We start from the raw sequence: 18,767 nt of genomic DNA on the forward strand, positions 1-18,767 counted from the left end.
CTGCCAATTCACCCAGGGCTGTGCTACTGATCATTCCCTTCCAGGGACTGACCTGCAGATCCCCCTCAAAGGGAAGGCAGCTCTCGGTGAGGAGGAGCAGGGGCAGCAGCAGGGTGTGCCCGAGCACAGCTGCTGCAGAGCCAACCTGATCTCAGCACAAAGGGGAGCATGAGCGCCCTTTGTTTCACACAAACGCTCTGTCAGGGGAGCAGATCAACTGACTGCATCCCAGCAATGCTTCCCCCCCAGTTCCTTGTCAACAGCGACTGTGTCCCGGGGATAGCTACAGCAACACGGGGCACCAAAGACGTGGCTCTACAAAACCACAGAACCGAGGAATTTCAGAGAGCTTCTGCTGGCTTCAACCCACGAATTCCGTCCTGGTGACTGGGGACACCAGCATCGTGACAGTGAGCTCACTCCAGAGACCAGGAGTGGCGATCTCAGCGGTACTGTGTTGAAACTCTATAGCGCAATTGCTGGAGTCGGCTAAGTTGAACTTGCATTTGTATCGCGATTTTAGTGCATTTTGTACCACACTGCTAAACCAGAAATTTTCTGTAACATCGGCTATATTCAAATGGTTAATCTAGCATTAAGCATTGCACCCTCCACGTGTGGAATATCTGAAGGAAGCTGAGCAGAGAGTACCGGACTCACACAGACATCTAACAGAACACTTATGCCTGACTCCCTTCCACAGCAGATGTTCTTGACTAAGTTTGTGTCAAATACGGTCCCAAAAATACCGTATATACAGCATTTTAACAGACAACCCTAAAATTACATTTGAAACTTCCTGTCCAGTACAGTACAAAAACTTTGAGGAAACAAACAGAGCAAAGTTTTAGGAACCGCTCAAAAGTCAAGATGACCAACATCCTCTTTGTTTTTATTCATAATGTCAATACAATGTGTCATTTGTTTTGATCACAGATCCCCATTAAGAAAGCAAAAGTGCATGGATCATCATTAACTATAAATGCAGAACCATTACCAAAGACTTTAGGGACCAAAAAAATCTGTTCCAGACACAATGAACCTAAGTTCCTGATCTTGTGGAAACCAGAGCGTGCAGGAAAACTTCTCCTCTAAAAGGTAAAAGCTGAGACAACTGCTAAGAAGCAACACAACTCACAATAACAACAACAAACTTAAGAAACCAAACATTCTAAAACAAAATTTTGAAAAGCACACACTCCACATCTAAACTACAAGACCCAACGAACATAAAAGCCCCACAATGAAGCAGAGACTCACCAGGAACAGGCAAAGAACAAACAAAAAAAACCCCAAACTGCACCTTCCAAACTATATCCTTCAGTTTCACGTTCCAGCCACCAAAGCAGAAACCCACCCAAGTTACTGCACTGTACAAATAAAGACAGTATGCACATATCCTTAAAAAAGAAATTAAAATCACCTAAAGCCACGCTTTAATTCAGTTTTCAGTAAGCATGATGATATTAAGATAGTAAAACTGATAAAAATAGTATCTTCCACAAAAGACATTAAAAAAAAAAAAAGCTCAAGCAACTTAATACTACTCCATTCTCCTCCAGGAAATTTATCACTGAAAACAATAAAATCCCGGACCTAAAATCTCACATACTATGAAAACTCCAGATATGTGAATCTTGGCAGATTTTGCCTAATTTACCACGAGTGAAGACTGAGATAAGAGACACAAGAAGACACATGCTGGGTAGAGACATGACAAAAACAGACAGAGGAGCATAATATTAAAAAAACCCAGATTACTAAGAGTTATTAAATATGCAATACTGCTACAAATATTAGAACAAAAATAATTTAGAAATACAGGAAAGCAATGTAACTCAGGACAAATAAAACTATGTGATAGACAGAAGAATGAAAAAATAAAGTCAATCATTAAAGCACTCTTAAGTAGCTGACTACTGTAAAATTTCTGCTGTGACTTTCAGCTGGAAATGATGCCACTAAAGCTGTAAGCATGAAGTAGCCACATGAGACCCAGATATCTGCATTAGTTATGGATCAATACTGCCTGCAAAATACTGTAAAAGATACACTGATGCTGTACTCTATGTAGTTCTGGTCACCTTGTTTCCAAAGAAATTTTTTCCATTAAATGCATGCACAGAAGGGCTTGCAGGTGCTCTGCAGATATTCTGAAGACAGTGAAACTTCTTTCCTAAGTGGAAGCCAGGAGACCTTAGCTTGCTTATTGTGCAAACTGAGATCTGCACGAGGACACACACTTGCCAGGTTTAACTATCAGGAAGATAAACCAGAAGCATATAATGCAGATAAACCATAAGAATAAAATGCAAATTTATGCTCAAAATCTGAATAACAGCAATTGGGTTCTTGAACACTTTTCAGACACCACCACTAACAGCAAGTATCTCACAGCTGCTTAAGTTCATGCTGGACTCCTTCCTGACAGAAACTGTGTCACACGCTGCTGCAGGAGCAGCACAGCTGACCCAGTGACACAGACTCCTGCTGCAAACTCAAAGCACTTCTGTGCTCACACAGCTCACTTCTGTCATACATACATTCTTTCCCTAAGCATCTGCTGCACAATACTCACAGCAGTATCAGCTGGTTAAGCTCTATGACATAAAATTAGAATCCACAGAATAGCAGGAAAGGGAACAAAAAGTTCTTTCATTAGGTTTGACACTGAAGTTTTAAATTAAAAAAAAAGCTTCATTTAAATATGTTCATTTAAAGTCAGATTCTCTTTTTCTACCTTAGAAAAGGCTTTACCTGTCAATTCAGTAAAATTATTATTCTTTAAGAAGACACTATTTCACTATAATTTATTCTAAATAAGTCCTATTGCTGCTTTTAAGCACCTCATTCCCCAGCTTTGGGAACTGAAAGAGGCTGGGGGAGAAAGAAAGAAACAAACAGAGCCTTGCTGTTACCTTAATGTTATCTTTCTCATTCGTATCTTGGTTTCCAGCTATCTAAGCCTCTTCTCCATGGTTCTCCAATACCCAGTGCCCTCCTTTTTAATTTCAAGAACTGGTACAACTTGTAACTCCCATTTCCCCGGATGAGATAAAGAAAGAAAACCCAAAACTTGAAAGCCAGAATATCCTTCTCCAGGACACAAGTTACTCATTTACCAAAACCCATTACAAAATTCAAACCATTATCTCAGCCTGTCATCAACTTGGAACAACAATCAAGAGGTTCAGCTCAAAATGGAAATTCTTCCAGGTTAGTTACACACAAATAGGAAGGAGTTCCTTACCACTTTGACTTCCACTACTCAATAGCAGCTCTCCTCAGTGGACTGACCCAGGACTAAGACTTGACAGGGAAATGTTCTAGCACAAGGCAACAAATTTTAGTATGAGAACGGGTACACAGCTGCAAGCAGTGGCAGATCCAGGCCCTCACAAAGGCATCAATCAAGCAGAAGGAAAAGAATCATTGCAGGCAACAAACGGAGTAAGCCAAAAATGTGAACATGTGTGTGTGCTATTTAGGTTTAGCCTGAGGCTGTAAGAGTAGCCTTTCTGCTAACAAAAGGTCTCTCTTCTCAGCAGTGCCTGAGTGTTAAAGGACAAAATCTAGGTGAGCTAAGACAATAGCCTTAGTTAGTCTATTAGCCTAGACAAAATCTAGGAGCACAAAACCTGAAGAACTTTCTGCTCACAAACTGCTTACAAATCATCAGGTCCCTGGCACTTCTTCCTTCAGAGATCACCAAGTCTCTGTAGTTCTTGAGGAAAGTGCACAGAATAAAGCTTTATTCCTTTGGATCTGCCTATTACTTTGCAATTGCTACCAGAAGAGAGAAACTCTGACTTTATGAGACATAGTTTGGTTTCCTTCCCATATGCCAAAAGAATAAGCAGTAGGGAATTCTTCTGGCACAGAAAGTACATTAAAAGTGTAGGGTTCTACCTTCGTCATCTCCCTCCCACAGCTAAAGCCAACCTGAAGTTTAACCTCTTTGAGCAAAATATGTTTTCATCCTGAAGAAGAAATCCAGGTTTGCTCAGTGAGGAAATGGAGGAGAATCCCTCCTTGCCCCAAAGACATACAACAGGAGAAGACATAACCTAGAGACATTTCTGAAGGAAATACTTATTTTCAAGAATAAGAAGTAAAAATATGGCAAAGAAAATAAATAGGATTTAAACTAGAAGCAAGTATCTTTAATTAATTAGGCAATTCTATAATATGATAATCTTTCCCCAGCTGGATTTTCCAAGACCTCCACCACATAGCCATACAGGTGCCAGTTTTGTTTGCAAACAAGAGGAGCACTAAATTATTTCTGTCCTCTTGATTAACTGATGCTCAGTTTGCAAAGTGTTATTACGGCTAAGAAGTGCAGGCACGATATCAGTGGAATTAATAAAGGAAGAACACATCTGTGGACACCATTCTGAACAAAGAAATCATACTTAAGGGCATGCAACAGTTCCACTGAATGGTGCCAACATGGACTTCAGGATACAAAAATTCTTTTCAAAGGTAGTTAGATCCAGTTTTGCTTTGAGGATGATAGAAACAACACACGAATAGGGTAGAATTAGTAAGACTGAGCATCAGCAAAATATCACATCTCTCAGTGAAAAGTCTTTACAACTGTCATCTATATTCCTAGCTTTTTAAAAAATTATTTTCAATAAATCAACACAAAAAATTTCAGCAGAAGGGAGATTTGAAGAAAATCACTATAATGATCTGCAAATGGACCCACGCAGGTGGCATGCCTTCTCTTAGAACAGAAAGAATATCACAGGAAAAAGGTTTGGGAAAATACTTGACTACAATTTTATATGCAATGGCATATAAAATTGCAACTTTTAAGTTCTGAGACAGGAATGAAAACTGACAGCCTGAGCTTCCTTACTGCAAACAGACTACAGGAACTCTGACACCAGCAATCACCACCACTCACATACCAAAAGCACATGAAAGAAAAACCTGACAACTAAGCCTGAGGATCCACACTGACTTTTCTGTGTAAACCTACACATCACACATGGATGTAAAGAAAACTCAAATTTCCATGCCTACTTCTGTAGGCATTATGTGCTAGAGTCAAAATTGCAAACAGCCAAATCAAAATTAAGATGACCAAATCATCCTAGGGCAGATTTTTAATAAGACAGAAATAAGAAAGTCCCAACTGTTGCTGGGTAACAGCCTCTAAATCCACAGAATTAAGGACCTGGTACATCACAAACCTTGACTGCATCCTTGCTTTGTATAGTAAGTCAAAAAAGATTGACATTTAAGGAAAAGAAGATGAAACTCCTCCCCCGTTGAATGCCTGACTTTGTCACTCAGAAATAAATACTGTTGAGAGAACATTTTACTGTATTTATCAAGCCACTAATAGACACTAAGGACCTTTCCCAAAGAGGATGTACAATATCTTAGTCTGGTTTGAAATTCAGCTTTCAGAGATTTGAGTACAGCCTTTACCAAGAAAACCTGGGATAGCAACATTTCAGTGATGGTCTCTATCATTAATTCTTTTCTGAACATCATGCATTGATATGCACCGTTGCTATAGAAATGATGCTAACAGAAAAAAAAAAATCTATCAGCCTATGAATTGCCTGTTTGGTATAATGACTATTATGGGAAACTACAATAGACATTTGGGGAAGAGAGCTGGATCTTCTGCCACTGTCACTATCCCCTGCATTCATTCATGGAAGTGTGTCAAGCTCAGGGTAGCCAACTTCAACAAGCAAACAACACACAAACCAGTTACTTATCCATCTGAGCATCCCATTCACCTCTTTTCCATATTTCTAACTCCCTTTGGGACGGGCCTCAGTAAATCAGCTGACTCATGAGAGAACAGATAAAGACCCAATTACCCATCATTTAATGTTAAATACCTTTCTCCACCCAAGATCAGTCAGCAACTGGTGACAACCAAAGCATCTGCCTAAGAGAACATGACAGAAACCAAGTTACATAGAAACCTATAAACCAACTTAATTCAAATACAGGACTCCAACAGTCAGATGGCCTGGTCATTTACCAGTGACCCACTCAAAGTGCCTGAAAATGTTGACCAAGAATATGTTTGCTTCAACTGACATAATTCAGAGTGAATGTCTTCATGAAGGAGGACCATGTATTTTTAAGATGGTACCAGACTTTTTTCTTGTTATCAAAATAGAAACTTAGAGTAGACCACAGGGCAATGGTGTCTCTTTAGACACCCAAGGTAGACAAGAATTTATTTGAAGGCCTGAAATTTTAGTAAACCCATTTATTATTTGTGCATTAACAACAACAGTGCAGTCACCAGAAAAATCTCAATGTAATTTCAGGTAAATGGGCAGTATAAATGAGAGCCCTGCTGGAGCCATTTCTAAGCCATCTATCTACATTATTGATGAAAGGATCTGCCCTAAAGAGGGAATGACATAAATATCTACAGAACTCGTGTAACTGATGTAGAATACAAGGCTTTCCAGAAGACATCAAAAAGACACTGAGATGAAGCAGCACAAGCATTAATTTGAAGTGCACAGCTGGCAAAGAGTAAGAACCAGCTGTACAAAATAACCTGTATACCTCTAAGGGCAGTAAAGGCAAGCCTTAAATTCTGGTTACAAAACCAAGAGAAAGACACTGCAGGGGTAAGATTAATGACATGCCTTTGATACAGACTGTCAAGAAGGATTTTTAAGATTATTCCAGCACTATGAATTCAGCACAGTGTGTTCACAAGTGGTATCCTACTCAACTACTTGGATATTTGTGCTATTCAGTAGATGACTGGATAATTATCACTCAAACATATTCTTAATCTTATGAAACACAGCTGTGTCCATTCCTGCCAAATCAATGAAAGCAGACATTAAAGAATGATTTAAGTATTACAGATATGTGCAAGCTGGAAACTTGGATCCAAGAGTAATGACAGAGCCATCCTGTACACAGTATAATTGAGACAGATTTGACAAAAAATAGTATTTTGAATAGAAATGACTGATTTACAGCAGATAACACTTTCCTTTTAAGGAAATCATTCAATCTAAAATTTCATTTAACTAAAAAGAGAATTATGTTCATCTTTTTGCCCATCTTTTAACTGATAAAAAGTAAACCTAGCATGCTATAAATGCAAGAAAGTGCATAACATGACAGGGAAGGATAACACAAATAGGGATATAAAACCCATTGTCTTGTGAGCATGAGGTGAGGGTAACGTTATCTTTAAAAAGATCACAGATTAGAACCTTCCAAAAGAATCCCCTATCTGCTACTTCACTTTTACTAATAGTCAAAATCTCGAATCTTAGCAAAATGATTAGAAAATGCTTTGCCTTCCTTTCCAGGTTCACCAAAACCATCACAGCGATAAAGTAGCAGAAAGCTCAGGGAAATCACAATTAGAACTAAAGCGAAGATCCCCAGATCCTAAGACATCTACCAGGTAAGGATTCCTGTCCCTGACAACTTTCGGCAGGAAGTCCTGCAGGAATTCTGTCCTAAATTTTGCACAAACATCTTTTTTCCCCCTTCTGCAGAGAGGACATCTTCTGGCCCAGAATAACAACACTGGCTTTTTCTAAAGCAGCAGACATTGGTCATTCTAGACAAACCAATGGAAGCAAATTCTTCACCTCATCTAAATGAAAATACAACACTTCTTTGAACCCTGCTGTGCCCTGTATTGCTGCCTTAAAACAAAAATGCAGTCACATAAACATGTAGCTTAGCTAAGAGAAGCATTTTTGCTCTCATGCAAGATTCACCTTGAATAGGAGGAAAAAGCATGAAAAAATGGCCGTGATAAACACAGAGAACTGAAAGGGTCTGAGCAATTTTTTTAAGTACTTGGAATGAGTAGCATAAGCTATCTAAGCTACAGTTTGGACAAGGATTTGATATTGCTTTGTCATTACTCTCATTAAACTGTCCTTGTTCCAGAGGTACAAGGAAATCTATCAACACTAGAAGAATGAGTGGACGCTGCACACCAAAGAGGGAGCAACCTTGCCTGAGCAATAAAAAAGCCCCAGTGAAGAGAAAGCTGTGCTGGGAAACAATCTCAGCTGGGAGAGATCAACAGGGAACCTAATTAAATATATATATATATATATATGTGTGTGTGTGTGTGTAAACTAAACTAATTAAGAGCCTTCAGTATTGCCTCAAAGTCAAGATCATCCACATCATCCAACTGAAAAACCAAAGCAAAACACAAATTAGTAATGCATTTCTCCACTCTATGCTAGCAGGAAGCAAGTTGCCTCTTACCTGTTGAAAGAATAGCTGAAAAAGTCAATACCTTGGCTGCACTTTGAAAACACTTTAATCTTTTAGTTTCATGTTCAGCTTGCCAAGTAGGGGAGGTTCATGTTGGTTCTCCTGTTATTTAAACATAAAAGAGAACCAACCACATCATAAATAGGGTATTAGTACCTTACTGTTGAAATAGCCTGAAGTCACCAGCCCCAACACGGTAAGTGTGTTTTGGCAGGTGATACTTTTGAAACAGCTTTATCCCTAAAAAGCAAAGATATTTTAATGACCTATACAAATTTATCCTTCACTACCTCCAAGACAGCCAACAAAAACTACCTAAGCAAAAACAGGCAACACAATTAGCAATTCAAATGCAATATTCATATAGGGATTTACAGGGTCTTTCTGACAGAAGAATCTAGTTTATTCACAAACAACAGAGCAGGGTTTTCCAGGAGAGTTTGTGTGGCTAATAAACATCATTAATCTGACAAAGCTGGCAAACATCAGATAGCAGGGCTGCTCTACCAGAGACTGCTGCATAAACCAGCTCCCTCACTGACAGATGAAGCCAATTCAACATCAGTTCACCCAGGGACCCAAGCAGATGCTCAACCCAGCCCCATACCCAAAGGAGAACACAATTCACAAGTGGCATCTCCACCCCAGGCAAGACTCCTTTATCTCTTCCACGATATGTTCTCTGATTTTAAGTATTGTTATATTAAAAATCATCAGCCTCCTCATCATCAGAAAGATGCTAATTATGAAATCCAAAAGACAGCAATTTTTTTCCTATGAGCAAAGCACTTCTACCAACTTTAGGAGAACCAGAAATACAGAAAAAGCCACAAAGAAACGGTGATCAGCAAGTCTAATGATAAGATCATAGAAACACACCCTACTGCCCAGGGGCAAAAAAGGTATCCAATTCCATTAACGGGCTGGAACATAATAGGGAAAGATGACACCAGGGAAAGAGACAAGCAACAAAAACTTCAGTTGCTAAAGTCCATCACTTCTCCTCATCTTCCCTCCCTCAATTCAAGTAAAATCAAGAAGTTATCCACCACATTCAGTACCAGACAGAGAAATCTGACACCTGGAAGCAACAGAGAACTCCAGCAAACCCCCAGGCAGGAAGGGAAGCCTGTCTTTTCCTGGTCCCTGGAGAGATCTTACCTCTGTCCATGTCCTTTAACTCCACTACTGCCTGATTCTGTTTTCCATTTAAGATTATTACCTCATAAAAAGAGATGAAATAAAAGTAAAATAATTTCCTAAGTCAGGAAAATAAGTTACCTTAAAAAAAAAAACCAAACAAAAAAAACAAACAGGTACAGCTGAAATAAAGGTCTAAGCTCTCCTACAATATACTTTTGTTTACTAATGAGGGATTTAACAAAAGTTTTGTGGTTGCAATAGCTTATCAAGACATCTCTTATGTTTATCTGATAAATAATGCAAGGAGCTATCTTCCCTTTTTAGCACTATCACTTAACAGATGGCAACTGGATTTCTGTGTCTGTCTAACAGTGCAACACAAACACAGCACACCTCTGAATGGTATCAACATACAGATCTGCACAGCAGATTTCACATTTTCCAAACCTACCTTTTATAAAAGACCAAATTTGGCCTCAACGATGCCCTTTCAATTGTCATTACTGTCTTTTAAGTGATAAAATTCAGATCAATAATTATTCAACAAAAACATATCAGCCTCAAATCCACAGTGCATATTGTTTACACCTCTTAATCTAAGCATGCTTAAGAATTCATACCCATTTTGCATACTTGCTAAGTTTCTCTATAAGCCCTAATATAATGTCACCTTCAATATTTAAAACTTTCCATTTTACACTCAAAAAAATAATATAGCAATGTGCAACAACAAATATGTAGATAATTCTTTCCCCTTTCCTTCCCAGTCATAGGGCATTCATGACCAAAACCAGAAGAAATTAAAATAGTTCCAACTGATGGTCTCAAACAGTTTTAGACCTCTCTTCCTAACTAAACCGTGTCCCTGAATACCAGCTTACTCACAGCTATAGAAATACTTCTTTGAAGATAAATTAAATTGCCTTATCTGAAACATGAACTAGGTCCTAATTGAAGAAGCCTTCCCACCACTAAGACAGCTTCACAAAAGAATCAAGATTGCAAGACTGACTTTTCAGAAGTATTAAAGGCAAGTCACAGCATGAAATACAGTTCAAGTTCTCTCATCTCATAGACCTTACCCATATTTTTAAAAAAGCCAGCGAGTTAATTAAGTACAAGGGCAAGTCATTACATGCAGGCACTAAGGAAGCTGCTCACAAGCAGGTCCTAGAGCACTCCATATGCTTACCTGCCATTCCTCAAAGGTAAAAAAGAAGTACTGTACCTCAAAAGTAGCTTTTTCACTTCGTATTGCTTTAATTTGCCTTCAGCTTTACAAAAACCTGTGCCTCTGGCACCTATCTACAGTGAAAACTTACCAAGCTTGCCTTTTTTTTTCATCTCCTGACTATAATTTGGCTAACATCATTTTCCTCTCCAAATTCCTTCAAAATTATTCTGGGTAGACACCTGACAACTTTAATAAATATTGGCAGTACAGCTGAACAACCTCCACAAATAAAATAATATTTTGCCAGCATAAGCTACAGCTACCTAAAGGTACAACAGATAATCAAATAATCAGTTTCATATTGCAATTAGATTTGGTATTGCTACCTTCCTTTGTCCAATGTAATACAATATTTACTTGTTTAAAGCATCATTAAAAATTTAGCAAGGCATTATCACTATGAATACCAAAATCTGTTATCAAAGAGCTACCTGGAAAAATCTGTGCAAAATAAATCCAAAATAGGCCCAGCCTAGGAGGGGGAAAAAATCCCCAAAGGAGAATTGTAAGAAATTATGTATCATCAACAGAGCAAACAATCAGCAATAGGAGGTCAGCAAAGCATTTCTTAAACATGAAACAGCAAAAATATTTCTATCACAGAGGGACATTTGCTACTATATAAAGAACACAGAAAACAGTTTCCTAAGAAACCACACACCTGAAAGCATCAGTGAATGACATATTAAAAGGTAATAATAACAAAGACTTACAGCTAGGTAATGTTTAACCTCATCTTATCATGAGGCAGACCTGAAAGGGCCAGGTTTTACCCACCCTAACAAATGCCTCAAGTTTCAGGCTGCTCACTGTCCACCACACTCATGTCTCTCAGAAGCAGAGGGTTCATGTGTAGCTAAGCAGAAATCTTGCTAATACTTTAGTCATTTTGCATTCTGAGCTCCAGAAAATACTTGCAAATCACTTCAACTGCATGGAAAGACTGAACTCAATGGATTCCTTTGATTCCATTATTCTTTTCCAAAATGTCTGTTGGCATATTCCTGTAGAAACCTGATCAATAATAATATCAAAATTATTTAGAGGTACTTACCAGATAAGCCTGATGACTAATGCCTAAACAACCTGGTCAGTCTAAAAGCACATGACTAATATTTTAAAAATAAACGAGATAGCTGCCCCTCCTCAGGTAGACTTACCAATAAAGCACAAAGGAAAAGTGGCTGTTGGCAGAGTGGTCTGGACCTGCCAGCAACAGCAGCACCGTTCAGGTGCCCTTTAACCACACAGGGAAAGTTAATTACATGACAGCAGGAAAGGAAGTACAACAATTATGAGTCATCCACGTAACCATGTGCTTTATCAATACACTTCATAGTATTAAAGTAACTAATTAGTGACAGCACAAAACAGTGGTGCATTAATGAGAGAGTGAACAGCTTGAATCCTTGGACCTTTTTATCTTTTACTGATCTGACACTTAGAATTTATGTGCATTTTGAAATCCACAACGAACATGTAGGAAACGATGCAATGCTTCCAGCATTCTAAAACCTCCTAACTGCTAACTGCAGATGCTTTTGGAATTCCCAAAATACTTTTCAGACTTCTGGACATGATCAGCTATACTACCAAGTTTCCACCACCATCATCATTACTCTCAACTCATTCCACCAGCCTACTGTAGAAGATGCAACAATGGTAGAGTTCAGCTCTATGCAAAAGGAATTTTTGGAGGTGCCACAAGGATCCTCAAGTGCCTAAAATTTTTCAGCATAAAATATTAAAAGTTTATTCAAAGCTCCCAGACTTGCACACCAAGCTAGGGATGCAAGTGTCATTTGATCCACTTTTGATTTCAGCTGGTTTGTGGAAACTTGATTTTATACTTGCCAGTCATCTCCACCGCTAATGCTTTTTCCTGTTCCTTTCTCTGCTGTGACATTAGCTCAAGATTTTGTATAGCTGAAGTGAACAGTTTGGGGGAACTATCAAACAAGGCAAGGAGGGGAGATGGCAGGGGAAATGCTTAATTTCTTAGCTGGGTAAATTCCCTTATGCAGTTCTCTCTCCTGCATTATCTCTCTACTTCTGCCAATACAGGGTGAGAAGTGAGTAGTCAATAAATAAGCTGCCTCACTGCACATGGGGTCACAACCTAATTTAATTACAAACCAACTTAGATTAGTTTATAACTGTGGAGGACCCCAAACTTAACAAGCAAGCAACAGAAATGAAAAGCAATTAGAAGATTACACAACCTGGCAATAAAGTAAGTGGACTAGAAACAACCATTTACAGAGTTTATAAATTTGGATTTTACATTCACAAGAACCCACAAGTCTACCTGTGCTTACACACCCTCCTCAGACAAATTCATATATGAAGCTAATAAACAGTAATTTGAAACCTCCAGCTTTTCACTGGAGGCTTCTGCCTGCCTACACATTAATCTGAAAAGGATGTGTCACTGCAGAAAATGTTTTGTACTAGTCCTGTTTACTGGTCTGAATCCAGTCACTTTGTGACATTATCACTAATTCTAAATCTAAATGAAAATATAATACTATAGTCTAGACAATTACCCCAAAACCTGGGCACATTAATAATGTGATAAAAGCAATCCAATTTACAAACTGCATTACGATTACTTTTTTCAGGATCTCTGCCAGTTTTATCTAGCCACTATTATCTAAGAAATACACCTTCAACTTCTGAAAAAGATCAATATCCTCCTTCCCCAGCACAATCAATCTCAGCCCACTTCAATGAGAGCAGATTCCACAGTCTCCAAGTTGTCCCTTAATGAATAACGAGGGAGGCACAAATCAAACAGCTTTTAATGCCACACTACTACAACAACACTCAGAGCATGGACAGCCAGACCTAGGTCACTTCAGACTTAATTGATTGCTGCCAGTAGCACATCTCCATTAAAGAGGAAAAGAGGTGACACATACATATCACAAAGCATAAGTGCCACCGAGGCAGCTCCAAAGCCAGCAAAGCCTTCTGCACCACATTCTGCATCCAAAACACTTTAAAATGGAATTAGAGCATGAGAGCAAGGGTATCTCAAGCTTCTCCTCTGCAAACCCTGTTACCCATTTCTTCTCTGAGCACTTCAGCCTTCAACAGCTGACGAACACACAGGACAAGCAGTCTAGGTAAAGAGATTCATGAGCTCCAAGAAATTAATAAATTGAGCCAACCACTTTTTGGCAGAGGAGCTCATAGCAAGTTTGACAATCAAATTCCCTCGCTGGCAGTTCTGCTTATGCCTTGGGCATGCTGGTTTCAACTCCTTAACTGAGCCAGGCTTGTTATACTTCCTCATTTGCACTAGGAATTACAATACTATCTAAAAGCCATGGGATGAACAGCAAAGAAGACTTCCAGTCAAATCTTCCCAGTCTAATCAATTGGGGGGGTGGGTCATAGTCTTCCAGTCAAAGACTTAAAAAACTGATTTTACTGCTTCAAAAGGACTGCTAAGAACAAGTAATAAACGTGAGTCACCAGAGGGCACTAAAGCGTCTACCAAATGGCAAATGCAGCCCTTCAATTAGGGAGGCTGATAATTACATCCACATCATCATGTATATTTTATCTGGATTGAACTTCAGCCAGCTTGTTCTAATCCATGTTCAAATCTCAACTACATACTGATGAGGCACTAAGCTACATTAACTGTTGTGGTCACACTTGAAATACAAGAGAGAGACTCAGAGTCTCCTCAGACAGACCAGGGAAAATTGGGTAGGCACATGTTCACATCCAATCTCAAGCTTCCTTTGCCTACAGAATGTATGTGCAAGTCTAAATACAAATGAAATTCTGAAACAGGCATGGAGAACAAGCCACAAATCCTGCATCTCAAAGAAACAGAATAAATAACTGTTCTTAAGAGTTTGACTCAAGATCTATCCTATCATAGTGGACTGCAAGCAACATCAGCCTGCAAAAGATAAAAGGGAAAAGCTTCTCCTTGACCATCAAGCAGCAATGGATGTGTTGCTCTCTCATGTCTGGCATCAAATCAACTGCAATGTTTCAGCCTTAATCTTTAACAAAGGAGGCTGCTCTTTACCACTGAGAAATAGGCAGGTTTTTAAACCACAAGTATGATGCTCAGAAGTGGCTGATAAGAGCTTTTCTTGATATTCTGACCAAGCAGCTCTAGAACTTCTCAGTGCCAGCCAAAGATGCACACTGCAGCACAGCCAGGGAGTTTCAGGGGCGGGAAACCTTGACTTGTTGATGCAGTTGATACAAAGAACCAAAACACACCTAAACGGAGCAGATCTATAGAAAGAAGGGCAAAGCCTCCAGGCATTGCAAGGCACACAGCTGCTTCTTTTCCAAGTTTTACCTAATCATTCTTGTAGTCAGGACTGTAGGACAAAAAAGACATGGTAAAAGAAAGGGAATCCTATCCTTATGGAAGAGTACTTCTTAGGCATTGAGCTGTTGTTTGTGCTGAAGTTACTGGCATGTAAAAAGTTACAGTGGCAACAGGGCAGGGGAAGGAAGCACTCTGCCAGCAAACTCAGGGGATCTCCATGGTTTCAAGTAAGACACCACCCGTGCAACATGACAGTCTAGGGACCCCAACTGGAATACCATGAGGAGTTTTGAAAACACCAGCTGAGAGTGTACTAGAGTGGCACACCTCAGAGCAGTGAGTCCAGGAGAGTAAAGATCAACTAAAGGCCAAGAGCACTGCATTTTAAAATACTTTGTGATGACTCACTAGACTTCCCAGTGTTTTATTTGCTGTACTGAAAGATTTACCAAACAGGTCCCTTTTTTGAGAGAAACTCCTATAAACTGAAACACAGATTGGGAACAGCCTCCCTTGGCCACAAGCTAATTCAATGCCCATCATTTATGTCATTCTAACTTATGAGTCACAGCAAACAGCTCTAGTGCTCACAACACACCATGATGCATGATATAGCCTCCCTGTTCTGAACTTCGGGCCACCCTCTCCTTGTTTCCCCACCTCCACCATTTGACACAGCCCCTCCTGACTGCACAGAACCAGCATCGGGAGCCCTTCCACACCTCACCCTGCCTTGCTCCAGCTCCAATCTCGGATGGCCCCTTCCTGCTGGGCAGAAGCCCAGGGGCGACCAGCTTGCCCACAGCTAGGACTCCAATGCCATTCTCCCTAGAATCCCACAAGACTTTTATGGATCTTTGTAAAGGAAAAAGAGCTGCAGTCAAACATCCACACCTTCCAGGCGACTGAGCACACAGAGAATCTACTTAAAAAGCCCAACTGTAACATTAAGAAACACTTCAGCAGCCTTTTAAGGTGATTAATTCATAAACAGACAAAACACAAAGCCCACAAAGCTTCTGTTCATGCAGTAACTGTGACACTTGTATTAAAAGATGATTCCTATTGCAGCAGTTCCAGGTATTTAAATGCAAAGCTTTTTAACAGAAATGTTTCCTCATCATTTTGAAAACACATTTCTAAGTCTGTTTTCTAAAATGGGTTGTAAACTAACACTTAGAAGAGAAATATATCATGCCTTTGGTGGCTTACACTTTGAAAAAAATGCAACCAATTACACTCCCCACCCCTAAAGAATATTTTCAACTCATCTTTAGTTATTGAATGAAAGGAGGAGCTCAAATGACTCAGCTTCAAGCAAATATAAAGGAAAAGATTAACCCCTAATCTCAATGAAAAAAAAATAATGGAACAAACTGATTAAGATGGAGGTGTGGCTTGTCAATGCAAATCTTTGAATATCCAAACACATCAAGGAGAACATTAGCACACTATGACTGCATTACTTTTCTTTACAAACACGGTGAATTTCAAAAATCAAAGTTTACACAAGCAGTTCAAGTTAAAGTTAGCCCTGTATCTTCATTCTTGTTCCTTAGTGCTGAGCAGCATAAAGATCAATAAAACATCAACACATTGATATTTTTAACTTACAATCGCCAGGCAAGATAGAAGTGTGAAAAGACCTCTCCAAAACTCTGCAGAAAATCCCCTACATTCCTACAGGAAAAAAACCCCAAAAACCAAACAAAACCCACTGGTGAGTAAACAGGATAACCTCATGAAGGGGGTTTTCTCGGGGGGGAGGGGGGGGATTGTCTCCATTGGGGTGAGTTAAACATTTCTTATTAAAATGCAGCAAAATAAATCACAAGGTAGAGTACTTCACAAGGGAGCTCACAGACACCAAGGGACTGCTGTACATCCTCCACATGAATTCACAAGTGCTTGTCCCCCATATCAGCCATATCACACCAGCATCTCAGTGCAGAACACACCCCCAGCTGTGCTGGGGGGAATATTTAATGCCAGATTAGCCAGAGCATTGCTGTACTTGCAGCCCAAACTCCAAATACAGCTGTCACCAGAGGGCACCCTCTCAATTCCAGTGACCCAGCTTTAGCCAACTTCTGAGCAGGACTGCAGACAACCCATGAGCAGGGATGTGCAGACTGTGGAAAACAGGAATAGTCCTGCTTCTGCATGGAATTACCTTAAAAAACAAACAAACAAAAAAAGAACCACCATAGAAATTACATTTAAAAAAAAAAAAAAAAAACAAAACAAAAAATCAGAATTTACATATATCCCAGAAACATGAAATGTTTTCCAGGGTAATCAGAGACACTACGAGGCAAAACCCACAATTACAAGTTCTGTACAACATTATGCTGTAGCACTTGAAGGTGCCAACTCAGTGTTTTGGCACCCGTGTGGATCATATCAACTCCCAAAAGCATGGTCCAAGGCAGTACAGCTTATGCAGTGGTGCCTATGTAAGTCCTCTGGCTCTGCTATCAGATACTACACCTTTGAATAATATATGAAAAAATATATCAGTAGTTTTCAGGCTTTGGGCCATGTATTATTTCTAAAGCCTGTTTTGAGTTAATAATGTTTTAAAATGAACACTTGGTAAGTTGAAGGTCATTAAATAAAATTGCACACAACCAGTAAAACATGCAATGGGTCTATATACCAAAAAGTGTCTCAAACCACCAAGTTGGCATGAACAGATCATACCTAATTTGTTCAAAAATACACACCAGCATAGTACAGCTCAAATGAAGTCAGCTGCAGAAGCAAGCAGTGACAAAAGAAAAAGAGGAAATAATCATTGTGCATCCCATATTTTCCAACCCTGAGAAAACCTAAAAAGCTGTAGGCCTATCAAACATTTGATTGCCTGGTTATCTACCGATCCTATTTGAAAAGAAATAGACTCCACCTCTTCTAGCCATCTGTGATTGCAAAGCTCCTTAATTCAACAGAGGCACAGAAGGAGGGGTGCAGGAATAAGATCTGTTCTAAAGCACCTTTTTCAGTAGAGGGATCTGTTCAACAGCATCTGTTCCATATAGGAAACCTGCAAACAGATATACACATCCACGGAATTTCAACAGGCCTGTAACTACTACCAAACCCACAGGGCAATTTACTCCAAACTATTACCTGTCATCACCACCCATCATGGTTTGAAATATATCTACAGAATTGCTTTTCCAGCATCTGCTGCCAGGAAAGAAATAATGTTAAACATGCCTCAAAAACATCATCTATTTGTCCATCCTCTAAAACACATTCCTGTCTACTGGAAGGTAACATACTCTGAAATTACCCTGGCTTACATGAAAGTGGTGCGACGTGGTGCTCATCCCCTGCTTACCACCACTGTTCATGTTGGCGTCTCTGGTATCCTCATTCCTGGGCACTGCCCCGTCGCTCGTGTCCCCATCCCCTCGTGCTGCCCTGCCCCTCGTGCCCCGGTCCCTGGGCCCATCCCTCGGGTAGGACCGATGGATAGCGGTATCTCACCGCCACAGCCTCCGCTCCGCCCCGGCCGCTCTCCGGCCCCCGCGGTGCCCCACGCTCGGACGCAGCTCTGCCCGTCCCCACGCACCAACACCCCCGTCCCCGAGGACTCCACAGACAGCAAGGGTGGGATGTCCACGTTATAACCCACTCTTCAGCCCCGCAAGCAGGCACCGGGGGGGAAGCAACATCTCCCCCCCCAAGCTCCGCGTCCCGCAGCCAGGCTAGTGCCCCGCGGGGTACACAGCGGCGAGAGGGGGCTGCGCTCCCCGCCACCCCCGTGCGAGGAGGAGGAGGAAGAGGGGGTGGAGGAGGAGGAGGAGAGGGCGGCAG

General features: G+C 40.2%; 1 protein-coding gene across 2 annotated transcripts in view; it reads right to left on the bottom strand.

Moving 5' to 3' along the window:
- Positions 1 to 18,767, bottom strand: part of RALGPS2 (Ral GEF with PH domain and SH3 binding motif 2) — a 108,486-nt gene that overhangs the window by 89,319 nt on the left and 400 nt on the right. The gene's annotated exons all lie outside the window — the stretch shown is intronic.

This window comes from Cinclus cinclus, chromosome 8 (genome assembly GCF_963662255.1).
Source record: "Cinclus cinclus chromosome 8, bCinCin1.1, whole genome shotgun sequence".
Classification (NCBI taxonomy): Eukaryota; Metazoa; Chordata; class Aves; order Passeriformes; family Cinclidae; genus Cinclus; species Cinclus cinclus.